This window comes from Salvelinus namaycush, chromosome 27 (genome assembly GCF_016432855.1).
Source record: "Salvelinus namaycush isolate Seneca chromosome 27, SaNama_1.0, whole genome shotgun sequence".
Classification (NCBI taxonomy): Eukaryota; Metazoa; Chordata; class Actinopteri; order Salmoniformes; family Salmonidae; genus Salvelinus; species Salvelinus namaycush.
The window spans coordinates 3,753,094-3,777,759 of record NC_052333.1 but is presented as its reverse complement, the minus strand read 5'-3'; positions in this window follow the sequence as shown (position 1 = coordinate 3,777,759).

Sequence of the window (24,666 nt, the reverse complement as noted above, 5' to 3'; positions counted from 1 at the left end):
AATACCCACCCTACCACCCTGACAATACAATACCCACCCTACCACCCTGACAATACAATACCCACCCTATCACCCTGAACATACAATACAATACCCACCCTACCACCCTGAACATACAATACAATACCCACCCTACCACCCTGACAATACAATACAATACCCACCCTACCACCCTGACAATACAATACCCACCCTACCACCCTGACAATACAATACCCACCCTACCACCCATACAATACAATACCCACCCTACCACCCTGACAATACAATACAATACCCACCCTACCACCCTGACAATACAATACAATACCCACCCTACCACCCTGACAATACAATACCCACCCTACCACCCTGACAATACAATACAATACCCACCCTACCACCCTGACCATACAATACCTACCCTACCACCCTGACAATACAATACAATACCCACCCTACCACCCTGACAATACAATACAATACCCACCCTACCACCCTGACAATACAATACCCACCCTACCACCCTGACCATACAATACCCACCCTACCAACCTGACAATACAATACCCACCCTACCACCCTGACAATACCCACCCTACCACCCTGACAATACAATACTCACCCTACCACCCTGACAATACAATACAATACCCACCCTACCACCCTGACCATACAATACCCACCCTACCACCCTGACCATACAATACAATACCCACCCTACCACCCTGACCATACAATACAATACCCACCCTACCACCCTGACCATACAATACAATACCCACCCTACCACCCTGACAATACAATACCCACCCTACCACCCTGACAATACAATACCCACCCTGCCAATGTGAGGGCGTGAGGGTGGTTCTAACCAAATGGACAATAAAGTATATATTCTGACAAGCTGGTTATAAACCCCTGTACAACAATAATATTACAGCCGTATCTACTGTTATAAGCATCATGTACCCATTGTATTTCCTGTAGTGTCTGTGAATAGTAGCCTACTTAAAACCTGTGATAAGTGGTGGAAGAACTGTCACTAACAAGCATCACACCTTCTAAATAAATCTGAATTCCACTTTCTCTCACTCTTTCAACACTACGGTCTCATCATCGTACACCATCTGAGAATGGACACCGGAATATGAACAAAGGAGCGGACAACTCAGGGATGTGATGACGTGACACAAAACAAAGCAAAATGACTTTTGAACTGGTGTGCAATCAATCACCTATACGGTACCCCAACCTCGTACTAATCAGCAGTGTTTTAATAGTAGTGTTGAGGATGGAGGAGATCAGTCCAACCCTTCAGGCTCTACTAATTAGTCTGTCTCCTCTTCTGACTCACCTCCTTTCCTCTCCTCTTCCCCTCTCTCCTCTCCTCTCCTCCTCTTCCTCTCCTCCTCCCCTCTCCTCTTCCCCTCTCTCCTCTCCTCTCCTCCTCTTCCTCTCCTCCTCTCCTCTCCTCTTCTCCTCCCATTTCCTGACTCTCTTCTCCTCTCCTCCCTTCCCCTCCTGTCTCCCCTCCCCTCTCCTCCTCTCCTCTTCTCCTCCCGTTTCCTGACTCTCTTCTCCTCTCCTCCCTTCCCCTCCTGTCTCCCCTCCCCTCTCCTCTTCTCCTCTCCTCCTCTCCCTCTCCTCCTCTTCCTCCCCTCCCCTCTCCTCCTCTCCTCCCTTCCCCTCCTGTCTCCCCTCCCCTCTCCTCTCCTCTTCTCCTCCTCTCCTCTTCTCCTCTCCTCCCTTCCCCTCCTGTCTCCCCTCCCCTCTCCTCCTCTCCTCTTCTCCTCCCGTTTCCTGACTCTCTTCTCCTCTCCTCCCTTCCCCTCCTGTCTCCCCTCCCCTCTCCTCTTCTCCTCTCCTCCTCTCCCTCTCCTCCTCTTCCTCCCCTCTCCTCCTCTCCTCTTCTCCTCTTCTCCTCTCCTCCCTTCCCCTCCAGACTCCCCTCTCCTCTTCTCCTCCTCTCCTCTTCTCCTCTCCTCCCTTCCCCTCCTGTCTCCCCTCTCCTCTCCTCTTCTCCTCCTCTCCTCTTCTCCTCTCCTCCCTTCCCCTCCTGTCTCCCCTCCCACTCTTCTCCTCTCCTCTCCTCCTCTTCCTCCCCTCTCCTCCTCTCCTGTTCTCCTCCTGTTTCCTCTCTTCTCCTCTCCTCCCTTCCCCTCCTGTCTCCCCTCTCCTCTCCTCTTCTCCTCCTCTCCTCTTCTCCTCTCCTCCCTTCCCCTCCTGTCTCCCCTCCCACTCTTCTGTAAGAAGATTAGACAGTGCAGCGCCTACCGTTTTACTATTTCATCTGATGTTCCAACTCCCCACTTAAAACAAGCGTGACTGGAAAATACCCAAAGATAACCTCCTAATATAACAACAACATAAAAGAGGATGCACAAGGTCAGATTATGATGTACTTTATATAAATGTCCTTTCTAAACTCTAGCCTCATTTTATTTCTGCTCTTTTGTATCCTCACGCTGATAGGCATGACCGCAGAAATTGTTTGGGTGTGTGTGTGTGTGTTTTCCAAATCTAATTTTATTTGTCACATGCTTCATAAACAACAGGTGTAGAGAGAAAAAATTATAGAAAATTATAACATGAGGAATAAATACACAATGAGTAATGATAACGTGACTATATGCACGGGGTACCAGTACTGAGTTGATGTGCAGGGGTACGAGGTAACTGAGGTAGATATGTACATATAGGTAGGGGTAAAGTGACTAGGCAACAGGATAATACACAGTAACAGCAGTATACTGTAGGTAGGGGTAAAGTGACTAGACAACAGGATAGATAATAGACAGTAACAGCAGTATACTGTAGGTAGGGGTAAAGGATAGGTAATAGACAGTAACAGCAGTATACTGTAGGTAGGGGTAAAGTGACTAGGCAACAGGATAGATAATACACAGTAACAGCAGTATACTGTAGGTAGGGGTAAAGTGACTAGGCAACAGGATAGATAATACACAGTAACAGCAGTATACTGTAGGTAGGGGTAAAGTGACTAGGCAACAGGATAGATAATACACAGTAACAGCAGTATACTGTAGGTAGGGGTAAGGGATAGATAATAGACAGTAACAGCAGTGTATGTGATGAGTCAAAAGAGTTCGTGCAGAAATGGTCAATGCAGATAGTCCGGGTAGCTATTTAACTAACGATTTAGCAGTTTTATGGCTTGGGGGTAGAAGCTGTTCACGGTCCCGTTGGTTCCAGACTTGTCGTGCAGTAGCAGAGAGAACAGTGTATGACTTGGGTGGCTGGAGTCTTTGACAATTTTCAGGGCCTTCCTCTGAATGCATCGCTAAATAAACTATTATGCCAGAAAGATTTAATTTGTTGTTCCTAAATGCGCTCTGCTTTTACCAGTTATCTGGACTCTCTGTCTCTGTCTCTGTCTCTGTCTCTGTCTCTGTCTCTGTCTCTCTCTCTCTCTCTCTCTCTCTCTCTCTCTCTCTCTCTCTCTCTCTCTCTCTCTCTCTCTCTCTCTCTCTCTCTCTCTCTCTCTCTCTCTCTCTCTCTCTCTCTCTCTCTCTCTCTCTCTCTCTCTCTCTCTCTCTCTCTCATCGAGCCAGCGACCACCTGTTCATTTTCCCTGGCTAGCTCTCTGCTGCTTCCTGCTGTCTCAATGTTGTGCTACATGTCTGTGTGTTTTTTTAAATGTTCTTTGTTGGGTGAATCATTTACCATACTGTATATTCCCATGCAGTAATACCATACTGTATATTCCCATGCAGTAATACCATACTGTATATTCCCATGCAGTAATACCATACTGTATATTCCCATGCAGTAATACCATACTGTATATTCCCATGCAGTAATACCATACTGTATATTCCCATGCAGTAATACCATACTGTATATTCCCATGCAGTAATACCATACTGTATATTCCCATGCAGTAATACCATACTGTATATTCCCATGCAGTAATACCATACTGTATATTCCCATGCAGTAATGTATGGACATGTTAACCTTATTTTACTTGGTAAATTGACTGAAAACATATTGTCATTTTGAAGGTATCGTAAAGCTGTTCCTGAAAGCTTTTTGAATGTAAAATAGAGAGAGAATTTGGAGCCATTTTTGCACCATTCATAGAGCTGAGAGTCAGTGTTCTGTCTCCTTATATAAAAATAACTATTTTGTGGTATCCAATTGGTAGTTACAGTCTTGTCCCATCGCTGCAACTCCCGTACGGACTCGGGAGAGGCGAAGGTCGAGAGTCGTGCGTCCTCCAAAGCACGACCCAACCAATTCGCACTGCTTCTTGACATAATGCCCGCTTAACCCGGAAGCCAACCGCTCCAATGTGTCGGTGGAAACACCGAACACCTGGCGACCGTGTCAGCATGCATTGCACCCAGCCCGCCACAGGAGTCGCTAGAGCGCGATGGGACAAGGACATCCCTGCCGGACGCTGGGCCAATTGTGCGCCGCCCCATGACTCTCCCGGTCGTGGCCGGCTGCGACAGAGCCTGGACCCTAACCAGGCTCTCTAGTGGCACAGCGAGCACTGGTAGGGCCAGTGTTCTGTCTTTACCTGCGTGTCCCCATAGCACCAGGATCTCTAGTGGCACAGTGAGCACTGGTAGGGCCAGTGTTCTGTCTTTACCTGGTGGAGATTCTATTTTTATGGGTGTCCCCTGCTGCTGTGATGTCACGTGACAGAGCCAGAAATGTCTGCTCTGAGAAGATAACGCCCTCTTACAGTACATCACCACTTCCTACTAGGACTCCACACTACTGGTCTGACTACTGCACCTCTTCCTGGTCTGACTACTGTACCTCCTTGTCTGACTACTGGTCTGACTACTGCACCTCTTCCTGGTCTGACTACTGTACCTCCTCCTGTCTGACTACTGGTCTGACTACTGTACCTCCTCCTGGTCTGACTACTGTACCTCCTCATGGTCTGACTACTGGTCTAACTACTGTACCTCCTCCTGGTCTGACTACTGGTCTGACTACTGTACCTCCTCCTGTCTGACTACTGGTCTGACTACTGTACCTCCTCCTGTCTGACTACTGTACCTCCTCCTGGTCTGACTACTGTACCTCCTCCTGGTCTGACTACTGTACCTCCTCCTGGTCTGACTACTGGTCTGACTACTGTACCTCCTCCTGGTCTGACTACTGCACCTCTTCCTGGTCTGACTACTGTACCTCCTCCTGTCTGACTACTGTACCTCCTCCTGGTCTGACTACTGTACCTCCTCCTGGTCTGACTACTGTACCTCCTCCTGGTCTGACTACTGTACCTCCTCCTGGTCTGACTACTGTACCTCCTCCTGGTCTGACTACTGTACCTCCTCCTGGTCTGACTATTGGTCTGACTACTGTACTCCTCCTGGTCTGACTATTGGTCTGACTACTGTACTCCTCCTTGTCTGACTACTGGTCTAACTACTGTACCTCCTCCTGGTCTGCCTACTGGTCTGACTACTGGTCTGGCCTTAAATGGCCATGTACTCTTATAAAAAATGTCTGCAGCATTGAAGGTCCCCAGGAACACAGTGGCCTCCCTCATTCTTAAATGGAAGAAGTTTGGAACCACCAAGACTCTTCCTAGAGCCAAACTGAGCAATCGGGAGAGAAGGGCCTTGGTCAGGGAGGTGACCAAGAACCCGATGGTCACTCTGACAGAGCTCTAAAGTTCCTCTGTGGAGATGGGAGAATATTCCAGAAGGACAACCATCTCTGCAGCACTCCAACAAATCAGGCCTTTATGGTAGAGTGGCCAGACGCAAGCCACTCCTCACTAAAAGGCACATGATAGCCCGCTTGGAGTTTGCCAAAATGCACCTAAAGACTCTCAGACCATAAGAAACAAGATTCTCTGGTCTGATGGAACCAAGATTGAACTTTGGCTTGAATACCTGGCACCATCCTACAGTGAAGCATGGTGGTGGCAGCATTATGCTGTGGGGATGTTTTTCAGCGGCAGGGACTGGGAGACTAGTCAGGATCGAGGCAAAGATGTACAGAGCAAAGTACCTCAGACTGGGGCGAAGGTTCACCTTCCAACAGGTCATCGACCCATAGCACACAGCCAGGACAACGCAAGAGTGGCTTCGGGACAAGTCTCTGAATGTCCTTGAGTGGCCCAGCCAGAGTCCGAACTTGAACCCGATTGAGCATCTCTGGAAAGACCTGAAAATAGCAAAGCAGCAACGCTCCACATCCAACCTGACAGAGCTTGAGAGGAACTGCAGAGAAGAATGGGAGAAACTCCCCAAATACAGGTGTACCAAGCTTGTAGCATAATATCCAAGAAGACTCGAGGCTGTAATCGCTGCCAAAGGTGCTTCAACAAAGTACTGAGTAAAGGGTCTGAATACTTATGTAAATCTGTTTTTGCTTTGTCATTATGGGGTATTGTGTGTAGATTGATGAGGGAAAAAAATACAATTTTATCAATTTTAGAACAAGATTGTAAAGTAATTTTTTTTTGAGGGGGGGGGGGGGGTCAAGGGGTCTGAATACTTTTCCGAAGGCACTGCAGGCCATTGAAATGTCCCACTGTGAGTCAGACCTTATAGAAAACTTTGCATACACTTCTAACACTCTCAGTTCACTCTTTCTGAAAGCACCAATATGTCTACTGCCTAGTCTGCACTCCAGACCTAGCAAACAGCTCAGTGTCTGGATAATCTTTCATTTCATTCAGCCTAACCTACATCCTGCAGTGTAGTCCATTTAAAAACATATCACTTCACTAACAACAACAACAGCAACCTCATATTGTATACGACAAGCTCATATTGTATACGACAAGCTCATATTGTATACAACAACCTCATATTGTATACAACAACCTCATATTGTATACAACAAGCTCATATTGTATACAACAAGCTCATATTGTATACAACAACCTCATATTGTATACAACAACCTCATATTGTATACAACAAGCTCATATTGTATACAACAAGCTCATATTGTATACAACAAGCTCATATTGTATACAACAAGCTCATATTGTATACAACAACCTCATATTGTATACAACAAGCTCATATTGTATACAACAAGCTCATATTGTATACAACAACCTCATATTGTATACAACAACCTCATATTGTATACAACAACCTCATATTGTATACAACAACCTCATATTGTATACAACAAGCTCATATTGTATACAACAACCTCATATTGTATACAACAACCTCATATTGTATACAACAAGCTCATATTGTATACAACAACCTCATATTGTATACAACAAGCTCATATTGTATACAACAACCTCATATTGTATACAACAACCTCATATTGTATACAACAAGCTCATCTCAATCATATTAATTTGCTCAAATTCCCTGTCAGTCTCTCTAAAGGCACTAAAGGCAACAATTAAATCACTATTACTGATAAGTTAAGTTCCATTCTTAAAAGACGTCTCCTAAATATAGCATATTTTCTACTAAAGTCCAATCACATTCTGCAGCTGTATGTGCTACTCTATTTACAGTTGTGCCAACTGTCAAAAGAACACAGTATGTTCCTTGTTTGAGCTACACATTATCTGACACATCATCTCTGAGGGGCTTGATGTGCTGCTCTCCTGCTCCAGCTCTGAACAGGAGACAGGAGGCAGGAGGCAGGAGACAGGAGGCAGGGAGACAGTGAACCCCAGGCTACTGACTGTCTGGGCCCAGCCTGTCTGTCTGTCATAATAATATAATAATGTACTGTATGCCATTAAGCAGACACTTTTATCCAGAGCGTCTTACAGTCATGCATGCATTCATTTTGCATATGGGTGGTCCAGGAAATCGCCGTGACTCTACCAACTGAGACACACAGTTATTGTAATATTCTCCAGCAGACATGAGTTGCTAGCCTGGTCCCAGATCTGTTTTTTTGCCATCTGGCCAACTGCTATACATGTTTGACATGACAATGACCACATGAGTTGGCAAGACAACACAAATAGATCTGGGACCCTGATGCAGCAGGAAAATTCTCTGTGACAAAAGAGTGATGAAGTTAAGATCCGACATCTGTACGTCACAACCTTATCCACTTGAATAAAATACTAAATAGCAGCTAGCAAGATGGAGATCACAGAGGTTATTCTTAATGAGTGCATTTTGTGGCTAGTTTGCATCAACTACCTTCACTAAAACCACTGCAAATGTTTCGCCTGCAAATTTTTAGAAATCGCAATGTTCTGGAACGTTTTTTGGAAGAGTTGCCTTTCTGAAGAGAACCCACATCGGAACAATTTATTTTTCCTTTATCGAAGTTGCCAAAAGAGTCCGTTGTTGAAACCAGACCCATGTCTCTGCTGTTGCCTAGGGTCGGGTTTTCGAGACTACCCTGGAGGAAGGTGCCTCGGGGCCCCAGATGTGGTGGTCCGGCCCTGGATTCAGGCCATTGGAAATAAACAGACAAGACACACACATCAGAGTGCTATTTTTTGTTGGGGAATGTGAGGCCTTTGTCTCAAATGGAAAAGGCCAAAGATGACTCAGAGTTGTCTGATTCCTTACAAGGAATGACTTTTGATCTTAACACAACAGTGGCTGAAATCCTCATTCTGTAGGTCTACTGAGTCCCAACTACTGACACCTTGAGTGAGGTAGACTGTGATGTGAGGTAGCCAAGCTAAAATGTTCAGAGAACGCCCTGATGCTTTTAGGGAAAGCCTCACCTCAGCAGTTTGGTACAGGACATGAACTCTTGTTTTCAGAGCTGTTTTATATCCCTGTTGTTTCCACACTGCTTCCTGAAGCAGCAGGCCATGTTATAAAATCAATGGGAAGCAAAAAGCACGTGCTCTCCCTTTGGATGTACAAGTTAATATACTGATCAAAAATATAAAATGCAACATGTAACAATTTCATTGATTTTACTGAGTTACAGCTCATATGAGGAAATCAGTCAATTGAAAAAAAGTCATTAGGCCCTAATCTATGAATTTCACATGACTGGAAATACAGATATGCATCTGTTGGTCACAGATACCATTAAAAATAAAATAGGCCTTACAATGGGCCGAAGGATCTCTTCAAGGTAGTTGTGTGCATTCAAATTGCCATCGATAAAATGCAATTGTGTTCATTGTCCGTAGCTTATGCCTGCCCATACCATGACCCCACCACCACCATGGGGCACTCTGTTCACAACGTTGACATCAGCAAACTGCTCGCCCACACAACGCCATACACGGTTGGAGGCGGCTTATGGTAGAGAAATGAACATTACATTCTCTGGCAACAGCTCTTGTGGACATTCCTGCAGTCACCATGCCAATTGCACACTCCCTCAAAACTTGAGACATCTGTGGCATTGTGTTGTGTGACAAAACTGCACATTTTAGAGTGGCCTTTTATTGTCCCCAGCACAAGGTCCAGCTGTGTAATGATCATGCTGTTTAATCAATTTCTTGATATACCACAGCTGTCAGGTGGATTATCTTGGCAAAGGAGAAATGCTCACTAACAGGGATGTAAACAAATTTGTGCACAGAATATGCGGAAAAATAAGCTTTTTGTACGTATGGAACATTTCTGGGATCTTTTATTTCAGCTCATGAAACATGGGACCAACACTTTACATGTTGTGTTTATATTTTTGTTCAGTGTAGGAACAACATCCAAACTGTATAGCTGAGTAAGACACACACACACACACACACACACTGTACACACACACAAAACGCACACACACTGATCAAACACACACACATGATGTGCATCGTAGCATGACCTAACAACAAGAAAACAGAGCTTTCCTCTCAGAAATAGTCAAAATGTAACACTCACCACATATCAGAGATACAGTTTCCAAGGAGGTCGACAGCCATGGGGGCCGGGCAGGGCACATATGACCAGGCGGTGTGAGAGGAAGAGAAGGCACATATGTCCAGGCGGTGTGAGAGAGGGAGAGAAAAATATGTGCTCAGTAAATTCTAACTCATAATACAATGATGTTAGCCTGGGTACCAGGCTGTTTGTGACATCATGCCACTACTTGTCAAGGCAAACAGGAGTTGACATGAGAGCTCAAACAGATCTGGGACCAGGCTACATGAATGTTTCACAGTATAATGTACAATCCAGCAGGAATATCTCACCATGTGTTTAATTATGATGACTTCCTGTAAACCTTATGACTCTATCTACTGGAACATGTTCAACAACAGCAGTGCAGAGTATCCATCTACACTGACTTAACAAATCATCCTTAAGAGTATCCATCTACACTGACTTAACAAATCATCCTTAAGAGTATCCATCTACACTTACTTAACAAATCATCCTTAAGAGTATCCATCTACACTGACTTAACAAATCATCCTTAAGAGTATCCATCTACACTGATTTAACAAATCATCCTTAAGAGTATCCATCTACACTGACTTAACAAATCATCCTTAAGAGTATCCATCTACACTGACTTAACAAATCATCCTTAAGAGTATCCATCTACACTGACAACAAATCATCCTTAAGAGTATCCATCTACACTGACTTAACAAATCATCCTTAAGAGTATCCATCTACACTGACTTAACAAATCATCCTTAAGAGTATCCATCTACACTGACTTAACAAATCATCCTTAAGAGTATCCATCTACACTGACTTAACAAATCATCCTTAAGAGTATCCATCTACACTGACTTAACAAATCATCCTTAAGAGTATCCATCTACACTGACTTATCAAATCATCCTTAAGAGTACAAAGTATCCATCTACACTGACTTAAAGAATCATCCGTAAGAGTATCCATCTACACTGACTTAAAGAATCATCCTTAAAAAGCATGCTGAAGCTAGCCAAGTATACTTCCCCTATAAATTCTTTATATACCCTACTGGAATACCACAAGGGAGACGATACAAAGATCTTAAACTGCCATGCAGAATCTCTCTTCTTTTTTTGTATGTATTTTTGCCTTGATCATCGCTGTTTTAATCCAACCAAATGCCACCCTGTTCCTATAAAGGGAATAGGATGCCATTGGGGAGGAAGCCGTCGTTAACTATCCAAATACTACGCTGAGAGAGACTACAAGAAAAGAATGAAGATCTGTGGTCTTAATGAGGTAGTCCTGCTCTGAACCACAGAAGGAGTCAGAAGTCCTAACTCATTAGTGAAGCTAACTTTAAACTGATTCATCAGGGTGCAGGAAATGAGCTGCCTGCTCCGACTCCTCTATAAATACTTTCACTTGGAACCGCGTCCCAAAGAGCACCCTATTCCCTACATAGTGCACTACTTTTGAACAGGGCCCCATAGGCTCTGGTCAAAAGTAGCGCACGATCTAGGGAAAGGGTGCTATTTAAGATGCAACATTGTTCTTATCGGGCACACAGAGCCCACTGTTCAATATTTCATGTGCTCGGGAATGGAATCTAATTCCTATTAGGTTAAGGACAGGTGGCTCATGTTTCATGTCAGTGGGCAAATGTTCTTACTGTCTCTTCTCCCGTCTCAGCAGTTCCTTCCTCACTTAGTTACTTTATTTCACTAAGGATATGTACCAAATGGTACCTTTTTCCCTATTTAGTGCACTACTTTTGACCCATGGGGCTCGGGTCAAAAGTTGAGCACTATATTATAAGAAATACGGTGCCATCGGGGTCACGGCCTAAAAGTCCTCTGCAGCTGTTAATAATGAAGAATAGGCCATGATGTGTGTGATGTTTCCATGACGGTGTGAGAATAAGGGGAGAGGGAGATATTTCCCCCCTCTCTTTCTTCATCTCGCTCTCTCTCTCCCTATTTCTCTCTCTCCCCCATCTCCCCCTCATCTCCCCCTCCCTCTCCCCCATCTCCCTCTCCCTATTTCTCTCTCCCCCATCTCCCTCTCTCTCTCCCCCATCTCCCTCTCCCTATTTCTCTCTCCCCCATCTCCCTCTCTCTCTCCCCCCTCTCTCTCACTCTCTCTCTCCCCATCTCCCCCTCTCTCTCTCCATCTCTCTCTCCCCCATCTCCCTATTTCTCTCTCTCTCCCCATCTCCCTCTCCCTATGTCTCTCTCATCTACCTCTCCCTTTCTCTCACCACCCCCCATCTCCCTTTTTCTCTCTCTCTCCCATCCATCTCCCTTTCCCTCTCTCTCTCTCTCTCCACCCCCAATCTCCCTATTTCTCTCTCTCCCTATCTCACCCCCCCCTCTCTCTCCATTTCCCTATTTCTCTCTCTCACCTCTCCCTCTTTCTCTCCCCATCTCCCTCTCTCCCCATCTCCCTCTCCCTATTTCTCTCCCTCTCCCCCATCACCCTCTCCCTTTCTCTCTCCCCCCCCCCCCCCCCCATCTCCCTCTCTCTCTCCATCTCCCTCTTCCTCTCTCGCCCCATCTCTCTCTCCCCCTCTCTCTCTCCCTCTCCCTCCCCATCTCCCTCTCTCTCTCCCTCTCCCCTTCTCTCAGTAGGCTTACCCTGGCATGACGTTTTGATAACAATGTACATCTCTCTCAGAAAAGGTGACTTTAATCAATATATTCGGTTTTATTTACTTTTAGATTCAAAAATGCTAATTAGCATCAAAGTAGACATCATGCAAGACTACAAATCCCTGCAAGCTCCTACACGTCATCTCTAACTGACACCTTTGCTAACAGGTATTGTGTCAATTTAAAGCTTACACGACAGTTCACAGAATTGTCCATTTAAAGAAATGTATCCAATTGATTAATTACTACTTTTAGCTAACATTAGATAGTTAATCCGGAGATTCTTACATTTGCCTCAATTCGGCAGTCTCGTCCAGACCATCATGACATTTGTAGTTCCTTATAATTATCAAAAGGTCACACCAGGGTAAGCCTACATGAAACACAGCCCTTATTTTAAGTGTTTCTAAATTCTAAAATCCCCTATGGGAAAAATTAATGGTGGGAAAATGATTGGAACCATTTCCCTGTTTGACCGCTAGGTTTATAGGTATTATGGCTCATACACTATACATACAAAAGTATACGGACACCCCTTCAAATTAGTGGATTCGGCTATTTCAGCCACACCCGTTGCTGACAAGTTTATAAAATTTAGCACACAGCCATGCAATCTCCATAGACAAACATTGGCAGTAGAATGGCCTTACTGAAGAGCTCAGTGACTTCCAAAGTGGCAATGTCATAGGATGCCACCTTTCCAACAAGTCAATTTCTGCCCTGTTAGAGCTGCCCCGGTCAACTGTAAGGGCTGTTATTGCGGAAGTGGAAACGTCTAGGAGCAACAACGGCTCAGCCGCGAAGTGGTAGGCCACACAAGCTCACAGAACGGGACCGCCAAGTGCTGAAGCGCGTAGTGCGTAAAAATCGTCTGTCCTCGGTTGCAACACTCCCTACCGAGTTCCAAATGGCCTCTGGAAGCAACGTCAGCACAATAACTGTTTGTCAGGAGCTTCATGAAACTGGTTTCCATGGCCGAGCAGCCACACACAAGCCTAAGATCACCATGCGCAATGCCAAGCGTTGGCTAGAGTGGTGTAAAGCTCACCGACATTGGACTCTGGAGCAGTGGAAATGCGTTCTCTGGAGTGATGAGCCACACCATCTGGCAGTCCGACGCACAAATCTGTGTTTGGCGGATGCCAGGAGACGCTACCTGTCCCAATGCATAGTGCCAACTGTAAAGTTTGGTGGAGGAGGAATAGTAGTCTGTGCTGTTTTTTATGGTTCAGGCCCCTTAGTTCCAGTGAAGGGAAATATTTACATGACATTCTAGACGATTCTGTGCTTCCAACTTTGTGGCAAGAGTTTGGGGAAGGCCCTTTCCTGTTTCAGCATGACAATGCCCCTGTGCACAAAGTGAGGTCCATACTGAAATGGTTTGTCTAGATTGGTGTGGAGGAACTTGACTGGCCTGTACAGAGCTCTGATCTCAACACCATCGAACACCTTTGGGATGAATTGGAAGGCCGACTGCGAGCCAGGCCTAATCGCCCAACAACAGTGCCCCACCTCACTAATGCTCTTGTGGCTGAATGGAAGCAAGTCCCCGCAGCAATGTTCCAACATCTAGTGGAAAGCCTTCCCAGAAGAGTGGAGGCTGTTATAGAAGCAAAAGGGGGGACCAACTCCATATTTATGCTCATGATTTTGGAATGAGATGTTCGACAAGCAGGTGTCCACATACTTTTGTATAGTGTTCTTTGGTACTATATTGGGAAGTGGACTAAAGCAGACCGATAGGTTCTGACTGAACAGACGCTAATTTGAGTGCCCCAGGACGGTGCACGTACTTTGTGCTGTTATAATTTACGCTATGAAATCCTGCAATTTCATTGGGGCAGTTCCCCCTCATAGCAAATTGGTGGCAAAACAATCCAAGCAATGTTGCAAGGCCTATACGGCCCATCGAGGCAGAGCTGCTGCTGCTAGTCACTGGGGGGCAGAGTAGTAAGTAACTGAACAGCTTGTTTCAAACAATATATTTTTAAAACAGGAAAATGTACACATTTACCCACTTTTATGAGCATTTAAAACGTGATCCAAGAGTTATATATATTTTTAAAAAACATTTGTATATATATATATATATGTACTTTTTATACAAATATTAGAGCTTTTTTTTGCAAAGTTGTTTAGTTTTTGTTGTTGTTGACCAATCACAAATTGGGCGCGGCCCGTAACGCCTTAATGGGCGGGAGGCAGCTGCCACTGCAACAAGGCGCCCACACCCACCTCCTGAAATCTCAAATGAGCGAAGACCCGCTGCCTGCCAAATTAAGGAGAGTAGACGCTGACCAAGGATATTGGGTGCGGAGGAGAGTCGTAATTTCTCAGCGTTGTCAGCCTACCACTGGGCCACTAAAGTGCGTTCTCCCTTCTGTGTCCGCCGCAAGGGATTTACGCGAGTGGATCACCAAAAAAACAGTCTGGCGGTGCTACCGACTGATGCGAGAGATGCTGGCGTTCGCAGAAACGGACTGCCTGGGAACTACGGCTGCCAACCAGTGTATCTATGCAGCAGCCAGCAAAATGAATAGGCCAATGAGTGTGTGGATACAATATATTAGGACCATAAAACCAGTGGTGCGTAATAGCCTATACTTTTGGTCCATAGTAAGTCTATCATAGCTTTGGGACACTACATCGGGAATCTGTGTTCGTCCAACCAATACACAGACTGCCGATGTAGCTAATACACAGACTCCCGATGTTGTGTCCCAAAGCTAGCCTATCATAGATTCTATGCACACGACTGGAAGCATCCTCAGTCAAAAGCGATTTGTTACCATAGGCAACACCACATGAGTTATTTATTTCGCATGGCCCTCATAATATGATAATAATAATTTGGTGGGTGTATATTTTTTGTCCTATTTCACACATAAGCCTACAAGTTTGTATTATATGCATGTGTGAATTGGAAAATTAGTATTTTGCATATCTCAACACCCCTCTGAGACATCCTCAGAGAGTGGGGTCACGGACAGGGTCAGCCATTATAAACGGCAACACTGGAGCAATTAGGGTTGAGTACCTTGCACAAGGGCACAACGACAGATTTTTCACATTGTCGACTCCTGGATTCAAACAAGCAACCTTTCGGAATACTAGCACAACGCTCTAACCGCTAGGCTGTAGATTCTAATATAATATGAAAGATAATGATTATCATCATGTAGGCCTACACACACTGAACAGGATGACAGCTGACACATCCATAGCATGACAAACAAAAGGCGTGCGCTCTCGTGCCAGTGGTGGCTTCCCGGTGGCTAATCCACCGGAAATCTTCTTCACTCCGATTTATTAAGATCCCATGCACTAGTCCACCTGACTATCTACGGTTAGTCCAACTGACTACCGACTACCTCGGCTTGCCTCGCCTATAGCCTACTGACTCCCATCGGTAACTGACTATTCAACATTCAACTATGACAGGAGGAAAGGAAAGCGGACCGACTCAGTCAGACACCGACGTATGACAAAACCAAAATCCATAAAATGACAGTAAAATAGTCACCACATAAAAACGTACCCTGCTAAAATGTGTTCCCTGAGATAACATGTTAATACTGTTGTTCGTTTCTATACCCACTGCACCACAGCATCAAATTACACGCTAAAATTGACTAACGTTGGCCAGACGTAGTCCATACTGTACATCACAAATGAAACGGCTCCAGAAAGCTCTAGAAAAAATACAAAACGTGCCGTTGACAACGTTATCGACTAAATGGGTTTACCTGGGAGGATGACAGCGTGTTATCTTCGATTTCTTCTTATTATATACCTGTGTAATTTACCATTTTGTGCAGTGGTAGTTTCTTTTTATTTTGCCCTTTCTCACCAACACAGCAGCGTTCCTCTGTCAAAAAAAAATAACCGTCACTGTGGAGACCGGAGAACGGAAAGGGTTCGTTCCGGAGGGCGCGCGACAGCCATTTACCCGCCTCTGGAAGACGGTGATTGGAGCAAAGCGCGTGATCTCAACCAGGTACCGTGCTACTGTATAGATAACGTTACGCACGGGCAACGAACTGGGGATAAGTGACAGTCAACAACCACTGGCTGGTGTTATATATTTTTGTTGTTGTTGAGTAATGAGTGACTTGTAAGAGTTGTCACACAAAAGTGTTTTGGTTGTAGACAGACCAGGCCCTAAGCTCAATCAGCACTTGTTTACGCACCCAACAGGTGCTGTGCTGACATCAGAGGTGTGTATGCACTTTTGCGGGAATGGTCAAGGGATGGTGGGAGATCTTGATCTCTGGGCTGAATAAATATTCATTTTTACATTTACAGTACCAATCAAAAGTTTGGACACACCTACTCATTCAAGGGTTTTTCTTTATTTTTACTATTTTCTACATTGTAGAATAATAGTGAAGACATCAACACTATGAAATAACACATATGGAATCATGTAGTAACCAAAAAAAGTGTTAAATCCAAATATATTTTATATTTCAGATTCTTCAAAGTAGCCACCCTTTGCCTTGATGACTGCACACTCTTGGCATTCTCTCAACCAGCTTCACCTGGAATGCTTTTCCAACAGTCTTGAAGGAGTTCCCACATATGCTGAGCACTTGTTGGCTGCTTTTCCTTCACTCTGCGGTCCAACTCATCCAAACCATCTCAATTGGGTTGAGGTTGGGTGATTGGGGAGGCTAGGTCCTCTGATGCAGCACTCCATCACTCTCCTTCTTTGTCAAATAGCCCTTACACAGCCTGGAGGTGTGCTTTGGGTCATTGTCCTGTTGAAAAACAAATGATAGTCCCACTAAGCTCAAACCAGATGGGATGGCGTATCGCTGCAGAATGCTGTGGTAGCCATGCTGGTTAAGTGTGCCTTAAATTCTAAATAAATCACAGACAGTATCACCAGCAAGGCACCCCCACACCATGACACCTCCTCCATGCTTCACAGTGGGAACCACACATGCAGAGATCATCCGTTTACCTACTCTGCGTCTCACAAAGACACAGCGGTTGGAACCAAAAATCTCAAATTTGAACTCATCAGACCAAAGGACAGATTTCCACTGGTCTAATGTCCATTGCTCGTGTTTCTTGGTACTGTATACATTTTAGTAATTTAGCAGACACTCTTATCCAGAGAAACCTACAGGAGAAATTCGGGTTAAGTGCTTGCTTTGCTCAAGGACAGGTTTTCCCAAACATGGTCCTAGGGCCCTCCCTTGGTGCATGTTTAGTTTTTTCCCCTAGCATTATACAGCTGAGTCAAATAATCACATCTTGATGATGAGTTGGTTATTTGAATAAATTGTGTAGTGCTAGGGAAAAGTTGTGTAGTTGTGTAGTGCTAGGGAAAAGTTGTGTAGTTGTGTAGTTGTGTAGTGCAGGACAGAGTTTAGGAAACCATGTCCCAGGGCACATCAACAGATTTTTCAACTAGTCGGTTCTGGGATTCAAACCAGCGACCTTACAGTTACTGGGCCAAAGCTCTTCACTGCTATACTACCTGCTAGGACATGCTATATTCATGGTAATCAATAATATTCCAGAGTTACCCCCATTCAAATATTGCTTACACTTTATCACATTGTCTTACAAATGTAGGGTATGAAGGTAAGCTATGAACTTTAGTTACTGTTGTTTTCTAAATAATAGGCTATGTTCAGATAGAGCTCCTGATGTGATCATTTTAACATAATCTACAGTGAACATTCTCCTAATTGTTTGTGCTTCACCTGCTAATCACCCTTCTAAATAGAATCTCTGTAGAGGTGTATTGGACTTTCTAGGGAAAGAGGTCCTCTCACTGGATAACATGAGCAGAGGAAACCAAGCATGACAAGACTTCCTAACTGTCATGCATGGGTTCATGTGGGGACTCTGTCTGTGCTGGTCAGTCATTCAAACAGCCTGCCCTTCCCTTAGGCTCCTGGTGGCATTCGCTTGGCATTTACTGTGTACAAAGATTTTCATACATTTATGCTTAGTCTTTTTCCTTCTTCTTTTGTTTATTCATTCCAGTTTTGCTATTTTTCCATGTTTTTTTTTTGTGTGTTGCATATTTGGGAACTAATTTTAGAATGCCCACACATCCGCCTACGATGGGTACGCTCTCGATCCTAGTGCTAAGGAGCATCTCTTCATAACATAACTCCACACACCAGTTTAATAATGATCCCCCACAAATATGCCTGTTCTAATATCCACCCACGGATAAGGTCAGTGCCTGCTCATAGGGCGCATCCCAAATGGCACTATACTGTATGATGCACTACGTTTGAGCCCTACGGTTAAAAGTAGTCCACCATTTGATACACAAAATCGTATTGTTGCTCATTCCCCGTCATGAGCAACAGGACCACCTACCTAAATTACCATATATATATATATATATATATATATATATATATATATATATAAACAATAACAAAACAGCACCAGCTACATTAATACAAACAATAACAGAACCTACATTGTCCTTTCTACACAGTAGTACCAGCTACTACAAATACATTTGATTACAAACAAAAACGAGCTCCAGTCCATCTCATATTACTGTCGTATTACTATCATTTCAGAAAGGTGAACTGATCTCAAATTGAACAGGAGGATGAACATGAGTTGAAGAGAGTAATTGCTTTGTGCTCAGTTTCCTAATTCCCCATACCTTCTATTTCTGCCATGCTGGATTCTGAGGTCCAGGTGCATGAAAGTAGGGCACGCTCTGTCTGTCTGTGTGTGTGTGTGTGTGTGTGTGTGCGTGCGTGCGTGCGTGCGTGCGTGCGTGCCTGCGTGCGTGAGGGTGTGTGTGTGTGGGCAGTGAAAACTTACATGTGAAAGGACACATGTAAGTAAGCAGAAAAGGTATGAAATATTTCAAACAAACACCTAAAACAATATTCCTTCCCATAAGTACTAGTTCCTGGTTGCAAATGATGCAGTCGACTGTGGACCCCGTCACGCCGACGTATCCCATAACACCATACACATGTACACACACAAGCACGCAGACGTTGACAAACAACCCCATGCTCAACCAGACACTGACAGTGCTTGTGTGAGACACCCACCCCTTATAGCTAGATATACTAGCTTCCCAGAACTGGCTGGCCGGCCGGCTGCCAGTGGCTCTGATAAGACGAGGGGTGCTGCAGCAGTAGGCCACTCCATGGTGCGCATCCTAAACACATTTGAGTTTAATGGCATTAGCGGCTTAATAAGCCTATTTTTACGTGCTCTTTAATGATTAACCCACCACCACCGCGCTTGATAGACAACTTCCATTTCTTGACACATCAATTGTGGGGTACATCAAGTCTTCTTTGGCTTTGACAACAGGCAAATGACCCTCCTCTCTCTAGACCTTCTATTTTAAGAAATGCCTCAATTTCTATGCAGTCTTTAAACATTAATATTGTTCGACTTACACGGTGAGACTAAAGGATGAAAATAAGTTTATGTATAAAAAATATAATTTATTTAATTGGATATAGACAAAAGCTCAACAAATAGGAACTCACTTGTATCTTGGCCAGGTGGTTACAGTGAAAAATAAGTATGATACAGTATAATACAACAACAACCTCCAACATGGTGTTATTAATTAAACAACAACAACCTTCAACATGGTGTTATTAATTAAACAACAACCGTCAACATGGTGTTATTAATTAAACAACAACCTTCAACATGGTGTTATTAATTAAACACAAACCTTCAACATGGTGTTATTAATTAAACAACAACAACCGTCAACATGGTGTTATTAATTAAACACAAACCTTCAACATGGTGTTATTAATTAAACAACAACAACCTTCAACATGGTGTTATTAATTAAACAACAACCTTCAACATGGTGTTATTAATTAAACAACAACCGTCAACATGGTGTTATTAATTAAACAACAACCGTCAACATGGTGTTATTAATTAAACAACAACCGTCAACATGGTGTTATTAATTAAACAACAACCTTCAACATGGTGTTATTAATTAAACACAAACCTTCAACATGGTGTTATTAATTAAACAACAACAACCTTCAACATGGTGTTATTAATTAAACAACAACAACCGTCAACATGGTGTTATTAATTAAACAACAACCTTCAACATGGTGTTATTAATAAACAACAACAACCTTCAACATGGTGTTATTAATAAACAACAACAACCTTCAACATGGTGTTATTAATTAAACAACAACCTTCAACATGGTGTTATTAATAAACAACAACAACCTTCAACATGGTGTTATTAATAAACAACAACAACCTTCAACATGGTGTTATTAATTAAACAACAACAACCTTCAACATGGTGTTATTAATTAAACAACAACAACCTTCAACATGGTGTTATTAATTAAACAACAACCTTCAACATGGTGTTATTAATTAAACAACAACCTTCAACATGGTGTTATTAATTAAACAACAACAACCTTCAACATGGTGTTATTAATTAAACAACAACCGTCAACATGGTGTTATTAATTAAACAACAACCTTCAACATGGTGTTATTAATTAAACAACAACAACCTTCAACATGGTGTTATTAATTAAACAACAACCTTCAACATGGTGTTATTAATAAACAACAACAACCTTCAACATGGTGTTATTAATAAACAACAACAACCTTCAACATGGTGTTATTAATTAAACAACAACAACCTTCAACATGGTGTTATTAATTAAACAACAACAACCTTCAACATGGTGTTATTAATTAAACAACAACCTTCAACATGGTGTTATTAATTAAACAACAACCTTCAACATGGTGTTATTAATTAAACAACAACAACCTTCAACATGGTGTTATTAATTAAACAACAACCGTCAACATGGTGTTATTAATTAAACAACAACCTTCAACATGGTGTTATTAATTAAACAACAACCTTCAACATGGTGTTATTAATTAAACAACAACCGTCAACATGGTGTTATTAATTAAACAACAACCGTCAACATGGTGTTATTAATTAAACAACAACCTTCAACATGGTGTTATTAATTAAACAACAACAACCGTCAACATGGTGTTATTAATTAAACAACAACCTTCAACATGGTGTTATTAATAAACAACAACAACCTTCAACATGGTGTTATTAATTAAACAGCAACAACCTTCAACATGGTGTTATTAATTAAACAACTACAACCTTCAACATGGTGTTATTAATTAAACAGCAACAACCTTCAACATGGTGTTATTAATTAAACAACTACAACCTTCAACATGGTGTTATTAATTAAACAACAACCGTCAACATGGTGTTATTAATTAAACAACAACCTTCAACATGGTGTTATTAATTAAACACAAACCTTCAACATGGTGTTATTAATTAAACAACAACAACCTTCAACATGGTGTTATTAATTAAACAACAACAACCGTCAACATGGTGTTATTAATTAAACAACAACCGTCAACATGGTGTTATTAATTAAACAACAACCTTCAACATGGTGTTATTAATTAAACAACAACCTTCAACATGGTGTTATTAATTAAACAACAACCGTCAACATGGTGTTATTAATTAAACAACAACCTTCAACATGGTGTTATTAATAAACAACAACAACCTTCAACATGGTGTTATTAATTAAACAACAACCTTCAACATGGTGTTATTAATTAAACAACAACCTTCAACATGGTGTTATTAATTAAACAACAACCGTCAACATGGTGTTATTAATTAAACAACAACCTTCAACATGGTGTTATTAATAAACAACAACAACCTTCAACATGGTGTTATTAATTAAACAGCAACAACCTTCAACATGGTGTTATTAATTAAACAACAACCTTCAACATGGTGTTATTAATTAAACACAAACCTTCAACATGGTGTTATTAATTAAACAACAACCTTCAACATGGTGTTATTAATTAAACAACAACCTTCAACATGGTGTTATTAATTAAACAACAACAACCGTCAACATGGTGTTATTAATTAAACAACAACAACCTTCAACATGGTGTTATTAATTAAACAACAACAACCTTCAACATGGTGTTATTAATTAAACAACAACCTTCAACATGGTGTTATTAATTAAACAACAACAACCTTCAACATGGTGTTATTAATTAAACAACAACAACCTTCAACATGGTGTTATTAATTAAACAACAACAACCTTCAACATGGTGTTATTAATTAAACAACAACCTTCAACATGGTGTTATTAATTAAACAACAACCTTCAACATGGTGTTATTAATTAAACAACAACCTTCAACATGGTGTTATTAATTAAACAACAACCTTCAACATGGTGTTATTAATTAAACAACAACAACCATCAACATGGTGTTATTAAACAACAACCATCAACATGGTGTTATTAATTAAACAACAACCTTCAACATGGTGTTATTAATTAAACACAAACCTTCAACATGGTGTTATTAATAAACAACAACAACCTTCAACATGGTGTTATTAATTAAACAACAACCTTCCACATGGTGTTATTAATTAAACAACAACAACCTTCAACATGGTGTTATTAATTAAACAACAACCTTCAACATGGTGTTATTAATTAAACAACAACCTTCAACATGGAGTTATTAATTAAACAACAACCTTCAACATGGTGTTATTAATTAAACACAAACCTTCAACATGGTGTTATTAATTAAACACAAACCTTCAACATGGTGTTATTAATTAAACAACAACCTTCAACATGGTGTTATTAATTAAACAACAACCTTCAACATGGTGTTATTCATTAAACAACAACCTTCAACATGGAGTTATTAATTAAACACAAACCTTCAACATGGAGTTATTAATTAAACACAAACCTTCAACATGGAGTTATTAATTAAACACAAACCTTCAACATGGTGTTATTAATTAAACACAAACCTTCAACATGGTGTTATTAATTAAACACAAACCTTCAACATGGTGTTATTAATTAAACACAAACCTTCAACATGGTGTTATTAATAAACAACAACAACCTTCAACATGGTGTTATTAATTAAACAACAACCTTCAACATGGTGTTATTAATTAAACAACAACCTTCAACATGGTGTTATTAATTAAACAACAACCTTCAACATGGTGTTATTAATTAAACAACAACCAGGTAATAAATTATAGTACTAAACTGTACACAGTCTTTCAGTATTTACACAAGGTGTTTTCGTTAAATGCCAAATTTCTTTCTGTCATTCCTTCTTTTATTTTTTAAATAAACAGTAAACAATATTATTGACATTCTTAATTATAATTATATATATTCACTCAATATTATACAGATGTCAAGGCACATACCAGTACTACAATATATCCAAACAATTTCTGTATTGTTCATCTTTAACATATGAAAAATATATTTTTTAAATGTCATATTCTAAAAGTGTATGTCAAGATGTGAAATTTGGTTCAGTAAGTGCCTCTCCGTTCAGTGCGCCCTCAACCTAGGCCAGTGTTTCTCAAGTCCGATCCTCCAGTACCCCCAACAATAAATATTTTTGTTGTGGCCCCGGACAAGCACACCTGATTCTACTTGTTAACTAATAATCAAGCCCTTGACAAGTTGAATCAGGTGTTTTTGTCCTGGGCTAAAACAACAATGTGTGCTGTTGGGGGTACGGAGTTGGGAGACACTGGTATAGGCTACCTACCTCTCATCTGTACACTACCATGTCATGTTCCTATGGCAATTAAGCAGTGAATATAAATATATTCTTGCCTAACATTGTCTCTAACATTGACTCCTCAGTGCAGATCCACCCTTCAGTATCTCTATAGACATATAGGCAGACCAATCAAAGAGCCAGGTGACTTTAGAGCTGCGCATTAAAAAAAAGGTTAAATTAAATTTAAAAAATAAAACCTAAAGAGTAAATCTCATGCTCTACTTCTTCATATCTTGAAATCACACATTCTGTTATGGGTAGTAAGGTAGAGACAGAGTTCAGGAATTCAACCAGGTTGACATGCTTATGGGTAGTAAGGTAGAGACAGAGTTCAGGAATTCAAAGAGCTGCCTATCAGTGTGTGAGGGTGGTGGGGGAGTGATGTGAAGGAGTTTTATCAGTGCCTGTGTGTGTGTGTGTGTGTGTGTGTGTGTGTGTGTGTGTGTGTGTGTGTGTGTGTGTGTGTGTGTGTGTGTGTGTGTGTGTGTGTGTGTGTGTGTGTGTGTGTGTGTGTGTGTGTGTGTGTGTGTGTGTGTGTGTGTGTGTGTGTGTATACGTAACGTTATCTGTGCAGTGCG